This window comes from Callospermophilus lateralis, chromosome 9 (genome assembly GCF_048772815.1).
Source record: "Callospermophilus lateralis isolate mCalLat2 chromosome 9, mCalLat2.hap1, whole genome shotgun sequence".
Lineage (NCBI taxonomy): Eukaryota > Metazoa > Chordata > Mammalia > Rodentia > Sciuridae > Callospermophilus > Callospermophilus lateralis.
In genome coordinates this window covers 67,395,562-67,414,744 of record NC_135313.1, presented here as the reverse complement: position 1 = coordinate 67,414,744, position 19,183 = coordinate 67,395,562, and the positions used below count along the sequence as shown (strand labels likewise).

At 36.3% G+C, this 19,183-nt stretch overlaps 1 protein-coding gene across 2 annotated transcripts in view; it reads right to left on the bottom strand.

Moving 5' to 3' along the window:
* Positions 1 to 19,183, bottom strand: part of Kcnh7 (potassium voltage-gated channel subfamily H member 7) — a 456,737-nt gene that overhangs the window by 145,495 nt on the left and 292,059 nt on the right. The gene's annotated exons all lie outside the window — the stretch shown is intronic.

Below are 19,183 nucleotides of genomic sequence, written 5' to 3'. Positions count from 1 at the left end.
TGTGTAAAGTTCACAGTGCCCAAATTATTATGCATTTATTTGTTTTTTAATATTAGAAAATAAGAACAAATTTCAGTCTATATCACTGTATTCATTTGTTCCCTATTACTATCAACTACCAACACTGATCCTCCAACAGATATATGCAATACTGTTGACTCACTGACTTTTTAAAAATGATCCAACTTCTGACTGACTCCTTGGACTTGACTTCTAGTATTATCTCAAAGCAGTTTACATACATCCTTCCTTTTGGAATATCTCAAAGCAGTTTACTCACATCCTCATATGATGGAAATCTCACAAGGCAGAGATTGGTTTGGGTTCTAAAATGTATTTAAAATGCAAATTATTCAGGAAGGGTTCTTGATCTCTCACAAAATAGTATTTTGACTTCTTTCTTTTTTTTTTTTTAATAGCTTAGCTGAGATCTTCATGAATCTTGAAGAGAGTGATATTTCAATGTATGGGCAAAAACAGGTTGACAGCCAGGCTGGTCTGGCATTGACCTTAACAGGGAATTTGAGAAAGTGCCTAGGACACCTGAAGGCTGGGAACAGGAGCACTGGCATGTGACAGAAAGATGCAGTTGAAGCCCCAACATCTGCAAGGGCCAGTGGGTGCTAGTAATCCAAATGATGTCCTACCTATCAAATCAGGTATGAGATAACTCTTTCCTTTCTTCCAACCACTGCATCATGGCCCCTCCTGTTGCCTGAACTAAGATCAGAAGCTTTTTTTCTGATACTACTCTAGATTGAGGACATCACAAGGAATATTTTTTTGAGGGTGGGAGATCTAATTATTATTTGTGAAACTGTTTCAGTGGGCAAATGTATTTTAATTTCCAATTTATTTATGAATATACTTTTAGAACACAGACTCTTTGTAAGTTAGAGATGTCTATTATAAATCTATAATTTAGATTTCCACATATGGATAGTCTCCCAAATTTGAAATGGAAAAGACCTTATTTATAACAGAATTCATATATTTTATATGAAGGTGGCTTTAGTTTTACAAGTGTTGGAAAATATGTTTTAAGAATGATATGCAGCACCTTCTGTCTTCAGCTATATCTTCAATTCATTTAATAAAATAGTTAGCTAGAGCTCTTGTCATAGTTTCCATGGCAACAAACAGGCCGACTTTAGTAAACAGAAAATAAGCAATTTAAGACTGTTCCATTAGAACTAAATATAGAAGTGCTTCAGGCCAGGCATCACAATACATATTGGTTAAACAGGGAGTCTGAAGAGCTGTGAGAAATAGCCATTATGTACTTTCCTAATGAGCCAAAATACATATTGTTTTTACTACTTAAAATGACATTTCCTAGATCATTTAGAATATCATTATGGATTCACAGATTTGATACTTAACAGTTTCAAATCTTCCAACATTTGGGGTACACTGCTAATTGCAAAACAAAATATAAAATATGGATTTCTGAGAAATCCATAAGTATAGGATTTAAGGACAGAAAGCCAATAGGTCTGCAATAGAATATAGAGTTATTTTGTTTTGTGTAATAAATGGAAAACCATGTTTTTCAATACAAATGCTTTCAAATTTGCTGTCTAGTATTGAAAATCATAAAATTATATTGTTTCAGAAAAACAGTTCAGCTCTATGCATTGGCTGAACTGCCAATAAACAAAGTATAAACAAAGTATCTCCTTTACAGTTGACTGGAGACTCAGTTTACATACTATTCACTTTTAGTTTGAAATTTAATATCTCAATCCATCTTGCATAGCCTTCTGGAAAGAAGACAATGAATGGAGATACATGGGACTTTGAAGAAGAGGAGAATAGAATACATTTTATGGAGCAAAACTAGTTTAGCTTCCCAACTTCCACAACTTCCAACTTCAGTCAATATACACTTTTTTAAAGTGACATTTCCCTAAGAAGTCATCACTCATACTCCTAAACATTTTTTCCTGGGTGAAATATTGGGGACAAAAGCAATGGAAACATAATCCAGCAAGCACCAATCTATCACTGGAGAAAAAAATAGAAATAATCAATAATGTTTAAACCAGGGAACTAAAAAAAAAAACTAGAGAAAAAAGTCTAGAGCTTGTTAAAATTTAACTTATATCCAAATGAAATCAATAGTGTTTGTTAAGAAACAGCATATTCATACTATTGAAAGCAATATACAGATTCAGTGTAATCCCATCAAGATACCAATGACATTATTCACAGAATTAGAAAAAAAAACAATTCTTAAATTTGTTTGAAAGAATAAGAAACTCAGAACAGCCAAAGTAATACTAAGCAAAAAAAAAAAAAAAAAAAAAAGTGAAGCAGGAGACATCACAATACCTGGTCTGAAATTATACTACAGAGCTGTATGAACAGAACAGCATGGAATTGGCACCACAGTGCACATGAAGACCAATGGGACAGAATAGAAGACAGAGAGAAATCCACATATCTACAGTTGTGTAATATTTGACAAAGGTGCCAAGAACATATATTGGAGAAAAGACAGCCTTTAAACAAATGGTGCTGGGAAATCTCGATAACTGCAGAAAACTTAAGTTGAAATGGATCAAAGACTTAGGGATTAGATGAGAAACTTTACAACTACAATAAGAAAACATAGGGTCAACACTTCATCACTTAGGTGCTGGCACCAACTTCTTTAACAAGAAGACACTCAAATCACAAGAGGTAAAATCAAGAATAAATAAGTGGAATGCCATCAAATGAAAAAGCTTCTGCATAGCAAAGGAAATTATTAAAAGCTTAAAAAGAGAACCTATAGATTGGGAGAAAATCTTGGCCAGCTACTCCTCTGATAAAGGATTAATATTCAGAACTCAAAAATATACAAAGAATATACAAGAATATACAAAGAACACCAAAAAAAAAAAAAAAAACCCAAAGCAACCAAACAATTCAATCATAAATGGCCAAAAGAATTAAACAGAAACTTCTCAAAAGAAGAAACACAAATGGCCACCAAATATATGAAAAAAAAAATTCAACATCATCTCTAGCAGTCGGGGAAATCAAAACTATATTAAGATTTCATCTCACTGCAGTCAGAATTATAATGACCAAGAATACAAATAATAATAAATGCTAGCAAGGTTGTGGGGAAAAATGTATACTTGTACATTGTTGGTGGGGTTGTAGACTAGAACAACCACTCTGGAAAGAAGACTGGATGAGTTTGCTTAGGGAATAAGTATAGATAGAGAAGTTTGGGACGTGACCACAGAGATACTGCAGGATTCAATGGGAGAAAAATAAGAACCTAAAAGAATTGGAGGGGAGCTGACGGTGAGAGGCAGAAAAATCAAGCTGTGGTGTACTAGGGGCGAAGAGAAGGAAGTATTTCAAAAGGAGAGTATGATAAACTGAATAAATTTTGCAGAAAGGCACAATGAGAACCAAGAAAAATCATGGAATCCCAGGTAACGTCCTCAAGAGATATTTTGGCAGAAGAGTAGCTATGAAACTACTTAGAATGAATTCAAGAGTGAATGAAAATATAGGAAATAGACATAATTATACAAAATTCTTTTGAAGTGTTTAAATAGATGAACTGAAAGATGGAATGGTAGCTGAAAAAAGATGCCAAAGTTAGGAGATCTTGTTTTGCTAGGTTAGAGATTTTTCAGCACATTTATATTCATACATATATTTATTCCAAATTTTGTTTGCATAAATTCTCAGTATTAGTAAGGCTCAAGAAAAATCTAATTCCAACCAAGACATCATAATTTTCTCATTTTTTCTCCCTTTAGAAAAATGCACCTCATGTCTGTGTTAACTGATTTTCCATGCACATAGTATCTGTATGTAGCTTACTGCTTAAGGGCAAAAGCTCTCCATTACTCTTCCTAAATATGAGTCCTGACTCCATTCTTTACCTACTGAGTAAAACTCTAGCTATTTTCTAAATGTCAAAGACTCTCAGTTTACTCATCTGTATATTAGGGATAATCTCTATTTCATGGACTTGTTCTAGGATCAAGTGAGTTAATATTGTGTAGTAGAGTATCAAGGGATTCTCTTTTTTTCACTGATATAATATGCTATTACAATATATTTTAGAGAACACAGGTGACAATGACCTCCTTTCACCCCACACGTGCAAATTTATGAATGAAATCTGCAGAATCGTTACATCAAGAATGTGAAAAAGACTGGCAGTGGAAAGAAGAGTGGTTGAGGGGAGTGAGGAAGAGAACTCTTCAGAGAAGACCAACAATTGCTGTGTTTCCCTCCTTACCTTAGTAGCTTTCACCTTCCAGGTTCAGGTCTAAAATGGAAGGATTGTTAAAGACCTACCCAAGACTTATGAAATGTGCTTCCTGCAGGTGGGGCACTGAGCACAGGTATTTACAAGACGTTTTGAATGAACACCTGGTATGTTGTGGGCAAGGGACCTCAACCCTGAAGATGTAGAGAAATGCAGGCTGCCTTCTTGATCAGGAGAGCCAAGGAGATTATGACTGGAATAGGACCATACCAGTATCACCGGAAGAGCTTGGTTGCTCTGCTTGATCCATGCTTCAGATCAAGAGCTATCATGGGATCGGAGTCCAAGGGACTCCAGAGTAAGATTCAGTTGGCAAAACACCAGATGACAGGGGCAAAATAAAGGAATTGGAAACGAATTGTGGAGAGAGAGCATGGGGGAAAGGGTACCTAAAAGGAAGAAGGGACTCAGTAGGGCTCCTCATAAGTCCCCCCAAGAGCCTAGGAGAGATAATGTAGCTCTGGCCATCTTCTAGACCTCAGAGAGGGCCCACAGATGTGGCCAGCTCCATGAACTTTCTTCTCTCTCAGCTTTTATTTTTTATTTTTTTTTTATTTACAGGGGAGCAATTAGCAACCAGATCATGGAGAGTTGAGGAAGTGTAGATTGTTGAGGCCCATTGCCCACAGCAGACTGACCTGAAGTAGGTTGGAAGTTGTACCTTTATTACTGAGGCTGTTTTTACAACAGAAAGTGATCAGAAATATTTATTACCTGGCAGTGATCCAACAAAAGGAAAGTCTTCCATATCATCCTCTAAACACAATAGTCAATTACCCGCAGTGAGCAAAGTTCATGGGATGGTGAAGAAAGAAAGAAAGCTGCATTTTTATCACAGTGGAAGCGTCACACTGTTCAGCAGAACTCATACCCAGGTAACACTTTTAGAAAAAAGTATTTGGCATGGAGTGAAACTTGATGATATGAGCTATTATTTTTGGCCTATTGTTGAAGGGTCTCCAGAGGGCAAGGTAACTCTTGATGCTCTGTGTGTAGTTTCCTCCAACCCTTTACCATTCTTAAAACCACAGAGCACAAGAGCATGGGGTTTAGTTATCTTTTGGGGCACCAAGTAGAGATTATTCCTTTCTGAGCTGATCAGTTCAGTGAATGCTTGGCAGTTTTTATTCCTTTCTTTTTAGTAGACTGGGGAGGCCCTTTGAAGATTAAAAATATCATTAGAGACCTGCCCTAGGGAAAAAAAATCACATTGCAACCTCAGAATACGAAGGCCTCATCCAAGAGGCAACAATGCTTATCTCAAACAGAAAGTCCTGTTAGAAGAGCAAAGGCACCATTTCACTTCCTAGAAGGAGAAAGTCACTTAGCCATGAATGACTTATGGTGAAGCCAGGCAGAGGCACAGGTGAGAAATTAGCAAAATCTGCCCTTGTCATTTATGTATCTAGCATTTATTTTTTATTTATTTATCTCAGCATCTCTTTAGTCTTCTACTCCTCCCTCTAGGACTCCTAGGTGAAATATTATAGACTGTATTCTATCAAAAAAGTAGGGCCATGGAAAATGTTTTTCATAGGAGAATTTCTTAAGAGAAGCAGTGAAAAATGAGTCAACATAATGTGTAACTCTAATGCAGCCTCCAAGAGAAGAACTATTTTGGTTATGTAGCTAAGTTCTTCCAGACATTCCTCAGTCCAAATTCTACAAATGAAATGTCCTAATATCAATGTTGCCATTGAGCAAGCTGAGACCTGAATAACAGGAGAGACCTCGTGTTGAAGACCATGAACAGAACTAGAAGAAAAATCTGACTGGAGAGTTTACTTGACATTATTTATATATATATATATATATATATATATATATATATATTCTTTTCACACTCCTTATATGGAAAGCAGACTAAGAAGAGACTTCTCTCTCTTTTAGAATCCATCACAATGTTTTTCAAATATTACAGCAATGAATGTATTCCATTTTACAGTATATTTATAACTAGCCTATAAATTCTGCAAAGACAACATATCATCGATCTATGCAAATAGTCCTCAGCACATAAGAGAAGCTCAATAAATATTTGCTAAACTAATGACTCCCTCTAATTCTCCCTGACAGTAAGATGGTTCATAGAAAGTGGTTCACAGGTGGTATTTCAGTCAGATATGTATCGCTGTGATCAAAAGACCTGATAAGAACAACGTACAGGAGGAAAAGTTTATTTTGGCTCATGTTTTCATAGATTCAGTCCATGGTTGGCTGACTTCGTAGCTAGAGGCTAGGAATCAGAAAGAGCTCAGGACACCAAGGACAAAATATAAACCCTAATGCCATGCCTCCCAGTGACCTACTTCCTCCAGCTACACTTTACCTGCCTCTGGTTTCCACCCAGTTAATCTGTATCAGTGGCTTAATCCACCGATTATGTTATATAGCTCTCATAATCTAATCATTTCACTTCTGAAAATTCTTGCATTGCCAAACACATGAGTTTTTGGGAGACACCTCATATCTAAACTATAACCCAAGGGAAACTTCAACCTGGCCAGAATAGTCTGTGTGACTGTGATGGTTAATAGCCTATAGTCTACAAAAAGTTGCACTTTGGAGTCAGAAACAAAAGTTCTAAACATGACAACTTCTCTGTGTTTTGACTTCTTTCTCTGTGGACTCAGGACAATAGTATCTATCTTTAAATTGTGGAGCAATAAAGAAAGGCTGCCTCCAGAGTGCAGTATGTAGCTCAGAGAGAATCTGCAATATAATAAAGACCACGAGAATAGAACATCAGAATAGAATTCCTGGAAGTATAAAAATGGAAGATGCCCATAGAGTGATTGTGCAAAGAGTTCAGGAAACACTGTACTTAACATTTTTAAAGCTAAGGAGGAATATATTTAGAGAACACTGGTAAAATTCAAAATAATTTTATTTGCAAAACCGAGTAAGCAGAACCTTCTATGTGCCAGGTACTATTGTAGCACCAGGGGTTCATCAGAAATGAACTGGTCTTGGATCCTTGCCATCCTGTGATTTACAATATTGTGGAGAAGGGAGATACAAAATAAGTAAAAAAAAAATACAAATGTCATGCTAAGCAAAGTAAGCCAATCCTCAAAAAAACAAAGGCCAAATGTTCTCTCTGATAAGTGGATGCTGATCCATAATGGGGGGGGGGAGTCATGGGAAAAATGGAGGAACTTTGATTAGGCAAAGGGAGGGATGTTAGAGAGGGTGCATGGGGGCAGAAAAGATGTGGAATGAGATGGACATCATTACCCTAGGTACATGTATGGCTGCATATATGGTGCTCTGCTACATTGATGTACAACCAGAGAAATGAAAAGTTGTGTTGCAATTGTGTACAACGAGTCAGAATTCATTCTCTTGTCATATATACCTAATTAAAATAAATAAATTAATGAAACAATAAATAGTAGATTAAATATTGACAGTATTATAGAAAGTCATTGAGAAAACAAAGAGGATAATGAGCACCCAGAGTAGGAGAAAGTTTGTAACTTTTAATAGAAGGGGAAAGGACTGGTTGAGGAGATCACATTTTGGTAAAGAATTGAGAAAAACAAGGAGTGAGTCATAAGGCCATCTGGGGAAAGGGAGGGTAATAACACATATAAAGACCTCTGATGAACTGAACTAGTGTGCCCCAGAATTCACATGTGGTAACTCTAACTTCTCATCTGACTGTATTTGGAGATGAGATCTTTAAAGGAAATAAACAAGGTCACATGAGGTCATAAAAGCAGAATCTTCTTCAATTGGCTTTGTCCTCGTAAGAAGAGGAAGAGACATTGGGAGTACAGCTGCAGGGAGGAATGGCTATGGGAAGACACAGCCCTAAAGCAGTATCTGCCAGCCAGGAAGAGAAGCCTTTTCTGAAATACCACCTGATTTTGGACTTCGAGCCTCCAGAACTGTGAGAAAACACATTTATTTAAGCCAGGAGTCTGTGGTATTTTGCTACTCCCATTGGAATAGAATACAACTGGCCCAAGGGCTGAAGCATGTCAGGGCAAGTGGTCAATGAGGCCCAAACAGTAAGCTGAGGGGTAAAATGCAGGGGATGGCTGCAGAAGGGGCGAGAGAGCAGGCAAGTGTGGAGGGTGACAGGGGAAGCATGGCCTTATAAGTGCTGTGGTGACAGGGACTGACAACAGGCATCACTGGATGATGGGGGAGCATGGCAGTGACAGGCTGTGGCACACACTTTCAGAGGATCATCTTGGTGCTATAAGGACAAGGACAGACACACAATATCCATGTGAGGTTGCTAAGTAACATGGTTTTAATAGACTAAGTGTACTAGAATGTATGATATTAAGTGGGAAGGGATGGATGAGGTCTGGGTGGGAGAAGGTCTTGTTCTGACTGCCTTTTATGTCCTGGGAAGTCAGTCTTTTGACATTAGGGATGTGGCAGGTTGTCTGAAGCAGGAGAGTATCTTAAAAAGAAGTATTTTTGCATACAGTGCACTCAGATATGGACTATTGTAGGTAATTGTGGTGTCTTTGAGGCAAGAAAGACAAAGGAGCTGTTTATTTGATTGAGGAGATAGAGATACATTTAGAAAGACAATTTAATAACTTTGCCTCTATATTATATCAACAAGAATAGATGGAATAGCTAGTTCAAATGAGCACATATAGTCCTTTAGTCTGATGGATAGACTCAAACTGGACTGTAGGGGAAGGCACGAGGCCATCAATGAAACAGTTGGTCATTTCTCTTATTTTACTAGTAACCTTGTTAAGTCTAAAGGTGCCTACTAAAAACAAATAGGACAAAACCATGTGAGTTAATAAAACTGTTTTATAGAGAAGCATTGTAACAAGAGGACTAAGCTGCAAAAAGGTGGTGGGTGATTTGATAACACAATAGTTCTAAAGCAACATCTTCAGCTTAATTATCACCTACAGATAGACTTAACACACAATCACCAACATAATTAAATCATAGCAATCATTAACATATTTAGATATCTGACATCCTAATGGAGAAACGTGAAGCTAGAATTATCCTTTCAGAATATCTAAGCGACGTTCTATGTATTACTTGCCATTTGAAAAGTGAGCTAATCTAATTGGCACAAACCTGGTTGTCACATTCATGTTCTGCTATGCAGTAGTAAGTGTCTGAGATGTCAACAGGATAAATGATTTATTTTTAATTGCATCTTATTTTAAAAAAGTTAAGATATTCTGAAACAGTAAGGCAGCGCCTTTGAGAAGTAAATTTATTAGATGTGTAGCATTATGTAATACATAGAAGTGGACAGACCTGACTCTACTGTTATTCAGTAAAGGGCCTTTGGCAGATTATTTAATTAATCTCTTCAAGACTCTGTTTCCTTATTTGTAAAATGAGGAATAGAAGAGTATCCTATGCCAGAGTGTTGCTGGGAAGGGGAGATGAGATAATATATTTAAAGTATTCAGCAAAGAGTTTGGCTGGTAGGAAGTAAAGAAAGAAAGAAATGAATGTGACTATTATTAACTAGGGTGAGGAAAATCTGTTTCTTAACTGCAAATCATGGTAAACTTCTTCAAAGATTCAGTGATGCAATAGAGTTACTCATCTTTTAAGAAACTTTAGAGATTGGGTTAGTTCCCTTGGCTACAGATGAGCAGGTGCATCAAAAAGCAATTTGAATTGCAGCAGGGACTCGGTGAAGGAAAGATCTTTTTATTATCTAATGTCTAAAGTATGTCTCCTAAACTCTTAGTGACAAGGCATGTGGCTTATTTCTTCGATTTCTTCTGTCCTGTGGATTGCTCCATTGTTTTTAAAAAACATACCAGGTAACTTTTACGAGATTCAGGTTTGTCTTGTTTTTGTAGTTTTGGAAAACTCCACAGTTGGTAGAATCTGATATGTAGAGGGTACTCAGTGCACATCTTTATTTCTGCGTTTCTAAGAGTATCATGATCAGAAATTGAAAGTACATTTTAGGAACAAGGTTAATGCTAATGGCTATCATTTATTGCATGCCACTCACTGTTCTCATGACTTCACATGCTTTAATATAATTTGCATCCTAATAAAAACTTAAGGATGATGGTTCCATTCTCATCCTCATTGTACAGATGTTAAGACACCCATGCATATAGTCTCCCATCTCTCTTGGTCTTGAGGTGCTTTGTCTCCTTCCTGGGATAGAAGGCTTGGGTTCCAATTCCTTTGTGATCAGCTGTATTCAAAAAGAGGTTTTTTTTTTTATCTATTATAAGCAATAGCTTGCGAATTGAACTCTTCTCATCTCTTTCTCACAGTCTTGCACATGTCTGCAGCACTACTGGCTTAGGAAGAATTCCTTCTGTTACTATCTTAGTGCATTCAGTCTTATAGTGGCTTCTGACCATTTCCATCTACTTTCTTTTTTATTTAAACTTGGGGTTTTCCAAGAATAAGGGTACTCTACTCTGCTCCCTGGATTCTTATATGTTATAATCACAACTATTAACAACCACATAATCACATCATGGCTACTCCTATTTTCTGATATGTTCTATGTGCCAGGTGCTTCTTATGAGAAAATTTTCACACAAAGTTTGTAAGTAAGTTTTAGAACCAGGGTTTGAACTCAGACCTGTCCTGGTTTACTCTTTCTCCTGCATCTATAATTCTAAAAAGAATGAGATGTCAATGGATGCTATTGGAAAGGGATTTCTATAACTTATCTAAAGGAAATGTCCTGCTCTAGAGGGTACTCAGTGCACATTAATGACATTAGAGGTTTGGGGAAATTCTGTAAAAACAAGTAAATTCCCTTTGCATAATGAAGCATTTCCCAAATTTATTTGACTCTCAAAACCAATTTTTGATAAATTCATAACATCTAGTCCCTTGGAATGTGAGTGGAAAAATGACACATTGTGTCACTCTGTTTTAAAGACAACCTCCTGAGAGGAAAGAGGGTAAATATCATAGGTTACCTAGATGCTTGCTGGATAAGGAGGAATTATAGTGAACAAAGGATGGGCCAAGAGAGAAAAGAAAATGCCAAAGGCCAGGGTCACCTATTCAATAGATTTTGAATGGTACTGGTTCTGGTCTGAGCTCTCAAAAACCCACTGAAAACAGCATTGTCATATATGATCACATATATTGCATGAATGATTCCCTTATAAATTTGTTCTAAGTTAAAAGATTATTGCTAAATAAAATGAGTTTTTCACATCCTAAGACCAATTAATACTTCATAAGACAGATCAGATTTTATATCAAAAAGCCCTAATTCAATAATCCATTAATATCCTGTAGCAGAAATTCTATGAGATAACTGTAACATCCACAAAACATATTTTCACTGTGTTTCATGAGGAGTCATTCCCCTTTGTTCAGAAAATGCAGGTGTATGTGAATTTATAATTATTATTGACTATCACTCCTTTCCATTGACACATTTTTTGATAACATTTATCCTCAGCTATTATACTTAAAAGTGATAATTGGAAAAAGCACAATTCAGCTCTTTTTTCTATATGAGATAAACCACAGATACATTAGTTGGTGATTGGAATTATAAAGAAAATGTCTTACACCATGTCTCAACCATAAGTCACATTTCTCTTAAGATGGATTATTATTATTTCCCACTTGTCAGCCCTAGTTCCTGTTCAAGTTTGGAATTTCTGGTATTGAATAAGTGTAGCAGAAAATATGAGTCTTAGAACAAGCCACGATGATTTATGGTGCTCTACTCATTCTCCTGGAAAGCCAAGTCAACATTTATGATCAGGAAGTTTTGGGGCATATTTGTGACCATTTTTAATAACTTTTATTTTTTTATGCCCAAGTAAATATTTGGCTATTTAGTTCCACATTTTCTCACAAGGTATATTCATGTTAAAAGCCTCAAATATACTTAAAACAGTCTTACCTGCCTAAATTGCTATTTGTTCAGTCAATTTCATTAACACTGAACTGATTGAGCTGACTCAGAATATGAGCAAATCTGCTTATCACTATGGTACATGCAGAGGATTGTCAAGGTCAAAATGCAAGGAGAACCCTGCAGACAGCCACCCATTGTGTGGATGTCATTGCTAACTGAGGCTATATATGGCCATGTACATGGCATACTCTGTCCATGAGGTGTGTGTGATTGTTGAACAGATCTACATTTCCCCTACAATCCTTGCAAAATTGGAACACGGAAAAAGTAACAAAATAATAAGAGCTCATCTCAGGATGAGTAAATGCAACTTAAAATATGTAATATGTATTTTAAATTGATAAAATTTAACAAGAATGTTACGAGGTACTGTTCTAAAAATTATAGAGGTTACAAGTATGACTGAAAACAGGGATATTTTATCAAAAGAAGAAAACATTCTTGGAAGTGTGATGGATTGTCTGAGGAGAGGAAAATAATTCCTCTCAGGGAAATGGAAAGTTCTGTGGAGGAAGCATCATTTAGTCTAGTCTTAAATGATTGTGACATGTGGAACTTCAGAGGAAAAGCCTCTCAGGCTGAGGGATAGTGTGAGCAATAAAGAAATGTGGTGCCTCTAGTGCAAAATGAGTGCCCTGGGCAACCAATTTAATTGTCCCCATGGCTAGTATTTTTTTTTTTTAATAATAGCTTTTATTAAGCAACATTTTTTTTAAAGAAAGAGTGAAAAAGAGTGAGAAAGAGGGAGAGAGAGAGAGAATTCTAATATTTATTTTTTAATATTTGGCGGACACAACATCTTTGTCTGTATGTGGTGCTGAGGATCGAACCCGGGCCGCACTCATGCCAGGCGAGCGCCCTACCGCTTGAGACACATCCCCAGCCCTAAGCAACAGTTTTGTGCCAGTTAGTAGGGTGCATCTTGTACATGCTTTCTCTTATAGAATCCACAAGAGAATCTTAAGGAAATATATATAATTTGAACTCTGAAGTGAAAAGAACATGAATATTACTTGGGCATAAAAAAATAAAAGTTATTAAAAATGGTCTCAAATATGCCCAAAACTTCCTGATCATAAATGTTGATCATAAATGTTGACTTCCCCAAGCCACACAGCTCATCTTTTGGAAAGTGGGGATTCTGTTCTAGGTGGTCTAGTGCATGCCAATGTCTTCGCACAACTGAGCTAGGCCCTGTCTTTGTGTGAGTGATATGCAGCGCTCTACATTCTTCCATGATTGCACTTCAGCTCACATGTTGGACATTACACTTTACACAACACACACAAAAAAGAAACGTGTCAAAACAACAAATGAATCATTGAAAGGGGCTCTGACCTTTTGGGAGTATTCCTTGCGATGGGTACAAACCTCATTAGAGTTACCATCAGATTCTTTGGGTATGTCAGGGACAAATGTGTAGAGGTACAAAATGTTGAAAGCAAAGGTAAATTTTTTGTTATCTTGCACTTCTCTTCCTCTCACAAAAATTCCTATGCTGTTTGACCACTGTAACTTGAAATTATTAGTTTTTTTTTATATGTCTATAGTGATTTTAATCAATTAGTGGGGGAGCATAAAAGATGTCTTGAAAAACTAGCGACAACAGTGCCTCCTCTTCCCATTGGGTTTTGTATTACCACTGTTAGTGGGGAACACCCTACCCTGGCTTTGACTGCAGGGCTTGGGGCATATGGCTACTACAGATGTTCCCAGTTCCCTAAGGCTGCCTGCTGCGTGGGTCTGCAGCAGATGACTGACAGCAGGGAATACTTTGCCATGACTCATCTTGCTCTGGATGTTTTTCCAAAGGCAGGAAAGGGAAGAGATGTTTTATATCAAATTCCCACAGATGACATTTATTGTTGCCCATATTGGGATTCATGGTAATAGTGACTGCTATGGTTGCAGTTACATACTGAGACTACAGCAAAAAAGTGGGAGGAAGATGCTCTGATTGGTTTGCACAGTAGCACTCATTTGTCTGTGCAGCTGGATATATTCCCCATGACCCTAGAGCTTGTGTAGCAAGAGAAGTTAAATCTAAATCTTCTGCATCAGATTTCCAGGGGTTAATTCCTAGGTTGGCCACTTCTCAATTCAGGAATAAATTACTGAGTTTCTCCAATAATTTGTCTCCTTCTATAAAGTGGAGATGATAATGTTATCTACTTCATTGAGTTATTATGAGGATTAAATTAGCCCTCAACTACCAAAAGCTTAAAATATTGCTTTATATGTTAAAAAAAGTGTGAGTTACCAGTCCCATAAAAGAAATATCAATCAATAATTTTGAATCCTGTACCTTATAAGGCATCGATGTAAAGTTAAGGCTCAATAGTTTTTTAATTGGGGAGAAGGACAAAATGTGCCTATAGCATACAGTTTTCTCTTATGAACTTAACTGTTAACACCTAATATAGAATTATATATTCTATATAATATATTTACATATAAATATATATTATAGAATACTATATATCTGGTCTCTTTTGCCTGTAGTTACACAGTTGCATCTCTAGACCTTGCCTCTAGTTGTGAACTTCCCCTGAATTAGTCCTATGAAAGGTTATTAGTCCATATATTTATCCAAGGGTCTTTGTTAAGTACTTACTGAAATCAGAGATACATGGGGCATAATCATCAGATAAGAGAATACATATCAGCTAGTGATGTATGTATATGGTATAAGAATTTTTGATAGGTAATTTTTATGCTCTTTTGGTTCTTAAATCTAACTAGAAGTATGTTGACTATAAGAACTAGAGTTAATTCCTCTGCCTGAAGGTTAAGCATTTAGCTGCTGTAAATAAGAATGTGGGTCTAAACACCCATGGCTCCTGCTTAATTCATGATGATACTGAAGCTGATTAGTAAATGTATCAAGATGTAACTTGTCTTAGGTAATCTAAGTTCAATTAACAAAAGTTTTCTGGAGATGAATTTCTATATCAGAGAAATTTCTCCAATGGGTTGAATTTTAAACACTATAGCAAAGCCAATGGGAGAGACTTTTTGATGTCACTGGATACTTTAATTACCCCTCAAATGGTAAAGAGCTTAAAAAATATTGGAGTGAACACACTGGTGAGATTATAAGGGACATTATAAAACCACTAGCAAGTCTGATCTATCATGACTTATATTGGAAAAGAAAGAGACTAAAGTATTTAAGATGAAAAGAATTAATTTCCTGATTCTTTCCCTTACTGTTGTTGGAAATCACTAGAGACAAAGAAAGCGGATAATATTATAGCCTCCATGCTAATAAGAGCAAAGAAGGAGCCAGCATTTGATTTTCAGGTAACATCATGAGAGAAACAAAATAAGAAGGCTCTGTACCAGTATTTCAGTGGGCAGGAATAAACTGAATTGATTTCGTTGATATTCTTTAAATGCTGGTAATGCTAAGAACTGTATCTGAGAAGCAATAAGTATTTCAGAATGTAGGTTTAATGAAAAGTTTCACAGACAGATAAAATCAAGTCACATCTTAATGGGGAATGCTAAAGTATTTCCAAACTAATTTTAGAAGCCAAGATAGTATGGCAAAATAGGTAGCCATTGAATGCTATTTTGGAGCCTAGTTTCAGGGGAAACTAGTTGAATGATGATATATGCTTCTCCTAAGCCACAGTCTCCCTATGAAGGAACTGAGGTCATGGTATAAATATTAATGTACTTCTGCTGTTTTACCTTACAGGGGAAATGTTACTCCATCAATTTATCCTTCCAGGTTCACTTTATATCCTTCTACTCCTGCTGTTAATGTACAGAAGATGCTGTAAAGATTTTCTTATTTTTTCCCTTTCCATTGAGTTTCAGTCACCTGGGATCTTAAGCAAGAAACTATTCTGTCACTAAAGATCATAGTTTCCATCAGCCCTCAGAATAAGGCTATGTCTCAGGGTCCCAGTAATAATCCTTCCTCCAGCTTGCCCCTTCTTACAACTTGCCACTATTACCAACTCTGGGAAACACATGATTCCTGTTGCTTCTCCTAAACCCTGTTCATACTTTTGTAAATCATCCTAAAATCCCAATTGGAATGTTCAAAGAAAAATTTTTGGATCCTGATTTGCGCAGGATAAAAACATTACCAAAGAAAGTAAACAGAATCTCGGTAAGCAGACATTCCACATTTAAAGAATAAAGATATAGCAAAATACTAAGATAAGGAAAATATCTAAATACATTAAATGAAGCAAAATAATCTACAAAATCAGGCCAGATAATAATAATATGGCACAACCCATATAGATTGGCAGAAATTTTAATCAGGACAAATGTGTCTGTAAGGTATTTGCATAAGATAAATGAGTTTCCAACATTAAAGTTCCTTTAGAACTTGTATGGGAATGAAAAAATAATAGACACTTCTCTGCAGGGGTCTGAAGAATATCAGAATACTAAATAGCAATTTGCCATGATCAAATTCAACATCTTGAAAGTGAGGAACTAAAATAATATCCATCAGAAGGGGAGTGCTTAGGGACTAAAAAGAAAGCAAACACATATCAAAACCTAACAGAAGATGCAAAACAAAAGTTTACTAAATAATATCCAAGGGGAAACTTGAAATCATTTATAAGCACCATGATGCATTTTCAAGAAAATAACTTGATCACAAATCTTACATGATTAAACTTGGTAATTCTGTACAATAAAGAAAAACAAACAAAAGTCATTCCCAAAATGGAGAAACAACCAAAGAGAACCAGGAAACCTAGTGGAGTTGAAAGTCAAGTGCAATAAAAATTAAGCCCAAACTAATTTGAGCAACACTTAGAAATAAATTCTAAACCATTAATTAAAATTACAAGCATTTGGAAAAATTTTTAAAACTAGAGACAGTGAAGTAGGGAACAAGTTTGGGTTACTGAAGGTATACTCAAGGTAGAGAAGGAAACTCAGGTAAAAAGCATTGTATTATATATGGAAGAGATTTACCAACATGCTTTATAAAGTAGAATGCATTATATGTATTGGGCAAAAACAGTATAAATAAATAACCTCCCCTAATTCATTTTTAAAGTGTTCCAAATTTGGTCCTGGTGCCCAAGTATGTAATTTATTATTTTCATGATCAGTGCACTGGTCCTTGTGATTCCTATAATAAGCATTTAAGAAAACAACAGATTAGAGCAGCATTTCTCTCCCAAGGAAGATGTTGGCACAAGAAGTAAATTGTTAGGATGCTAAAGCCCATAGAGAATAATGTACTGGTAGAAAGGTAACATTTTGCTGTAAGGCAAAATCTGGTCTGTTTTATCTATCTCTTGGCGATGTTTGCATTTAAGTAAAATTCATGAAGACCCAAAGAAGAAAGAAAAGGGAAAGAAAACAAAGGAATAAGACAGAAATTTTTAACTGACCACTATGGGCCTATATAGAAATCATTATGGTAAGAATCTGAGCACACCACTAAATCTTGATGGTATTCTAGGGAAAGGGATTACTGTCAACATTTTATAGTGAAGCAGAATGAAAAGGCTCCTTGTAACTAGCTAAAGTCTAATCCCCATCAAAGAATGGAAACCAGACATTTGCCCTTGTCTATCTCTTATTACCTGTTTTATTCCACTAATTTATTTAGACTTTTCAAAGATTTTAACATATATCTCTAAGAGGTTTGAGGAAGCTTTAAAAACTCAATCACAGTTTGATTTGGTTGGTGTTTTACAAGGGTAAGGAGCTGATTAAAAAAATAAAAAGAAGAAAACAACAAAGATTGCCGCAGTCCGGCTGCAGCAAAATAACCGGGGAGGTGAAGAACAACTTGTGTACCTTGATACAGCAGGAGTAGGAGCCGTTTATTGTAAGACAATAGAGATATTTATACATTCCACACAGCTTAGCATAAACTAGATACAGCAGTCAACCAATAAGAAATCTCCACACTTAATGGCTCGCTGGCTCCACCTCACAAACCACTCCCCCTGGCAAAATGCCAGGAGCCATCCAGACTTGTTTACAGACTCTAACAAAGATAACCAGGCCTTTCTCTATATAGAAATCATGAGCAGTATTTGCCAGGCAGAATTCTAAAGAGGTCCCCCAAATTTCTTACCCTTGTTGGTATACATATCCTGCATATTTTTCGCACTGTGAACATGATAGGCTTCTGTTATATATTATATGGCAGAGTTTATGTTGTATATTACGGCTTATATTATATATTATATAGCATAATAAGCTTTATTAAAGGAAGATTATACAAGAGTGCTTAATAAAATCACATGCAACTCTTCAAAGTAGAAACATTTCTTTGTTCAGTCTCATTTCTTTGCTCTTGTGGTCTGGGACTGTTACATGCATATTGGGACAACTGAATGGAAAGGGAAAGCCCTAGGAGCTGAATGTGGTGCTGAATGGACAACTAGCAGGAAAGTGGGAACCTTGTTCTACAACCATGGGAAATGTATTCTGCTATTACTCATTGCATTTGGAAAAGTACTTGAACCTGGAAGAGAATGTTGGCCCTGCAGTTACAGCTAGATTTCAGCTTTGAAAATCCCAAGTAGAGAACATAGTCACCTCATGCCCAGACTTCTCACATACAGACCTGTGAGCTACACAGGCATTGTTTACAGCTGCTAATTCATTGGATTTTATCATTTGGAAATAGGAAATATACCTAGCAAAAACTCCTGGAATCTGTCTTATATGACATATTTATAAAAGTTCAGGCAATTGAACAGTAAAATTACAGAAGGCTTGTGCATATAGTAGTTTGATCTGTAGGGAATACGCTGCATGGTGACTGAGTTATGTTGACAGGTAGAAGGTGTTTCTGTGTCGGCCAAAGGCAAGGTGCTCCTGAAAGAATTAATCCAGGGGGTATTTGCAAGATGATGGATGAGATCTTAAACAGCAGTAACGATTCATTAGGGAGCTGGAGGGGACATTTTCATAGTTCCCTTTAGACTCTAGCTTAACACGCTACTGTTGAGAAAACAAAGAATTTCTGAGCATCCACAGGAAAGGTCTTGGAAACTAACTAGAAATAAAAGGTCTGGAAAATT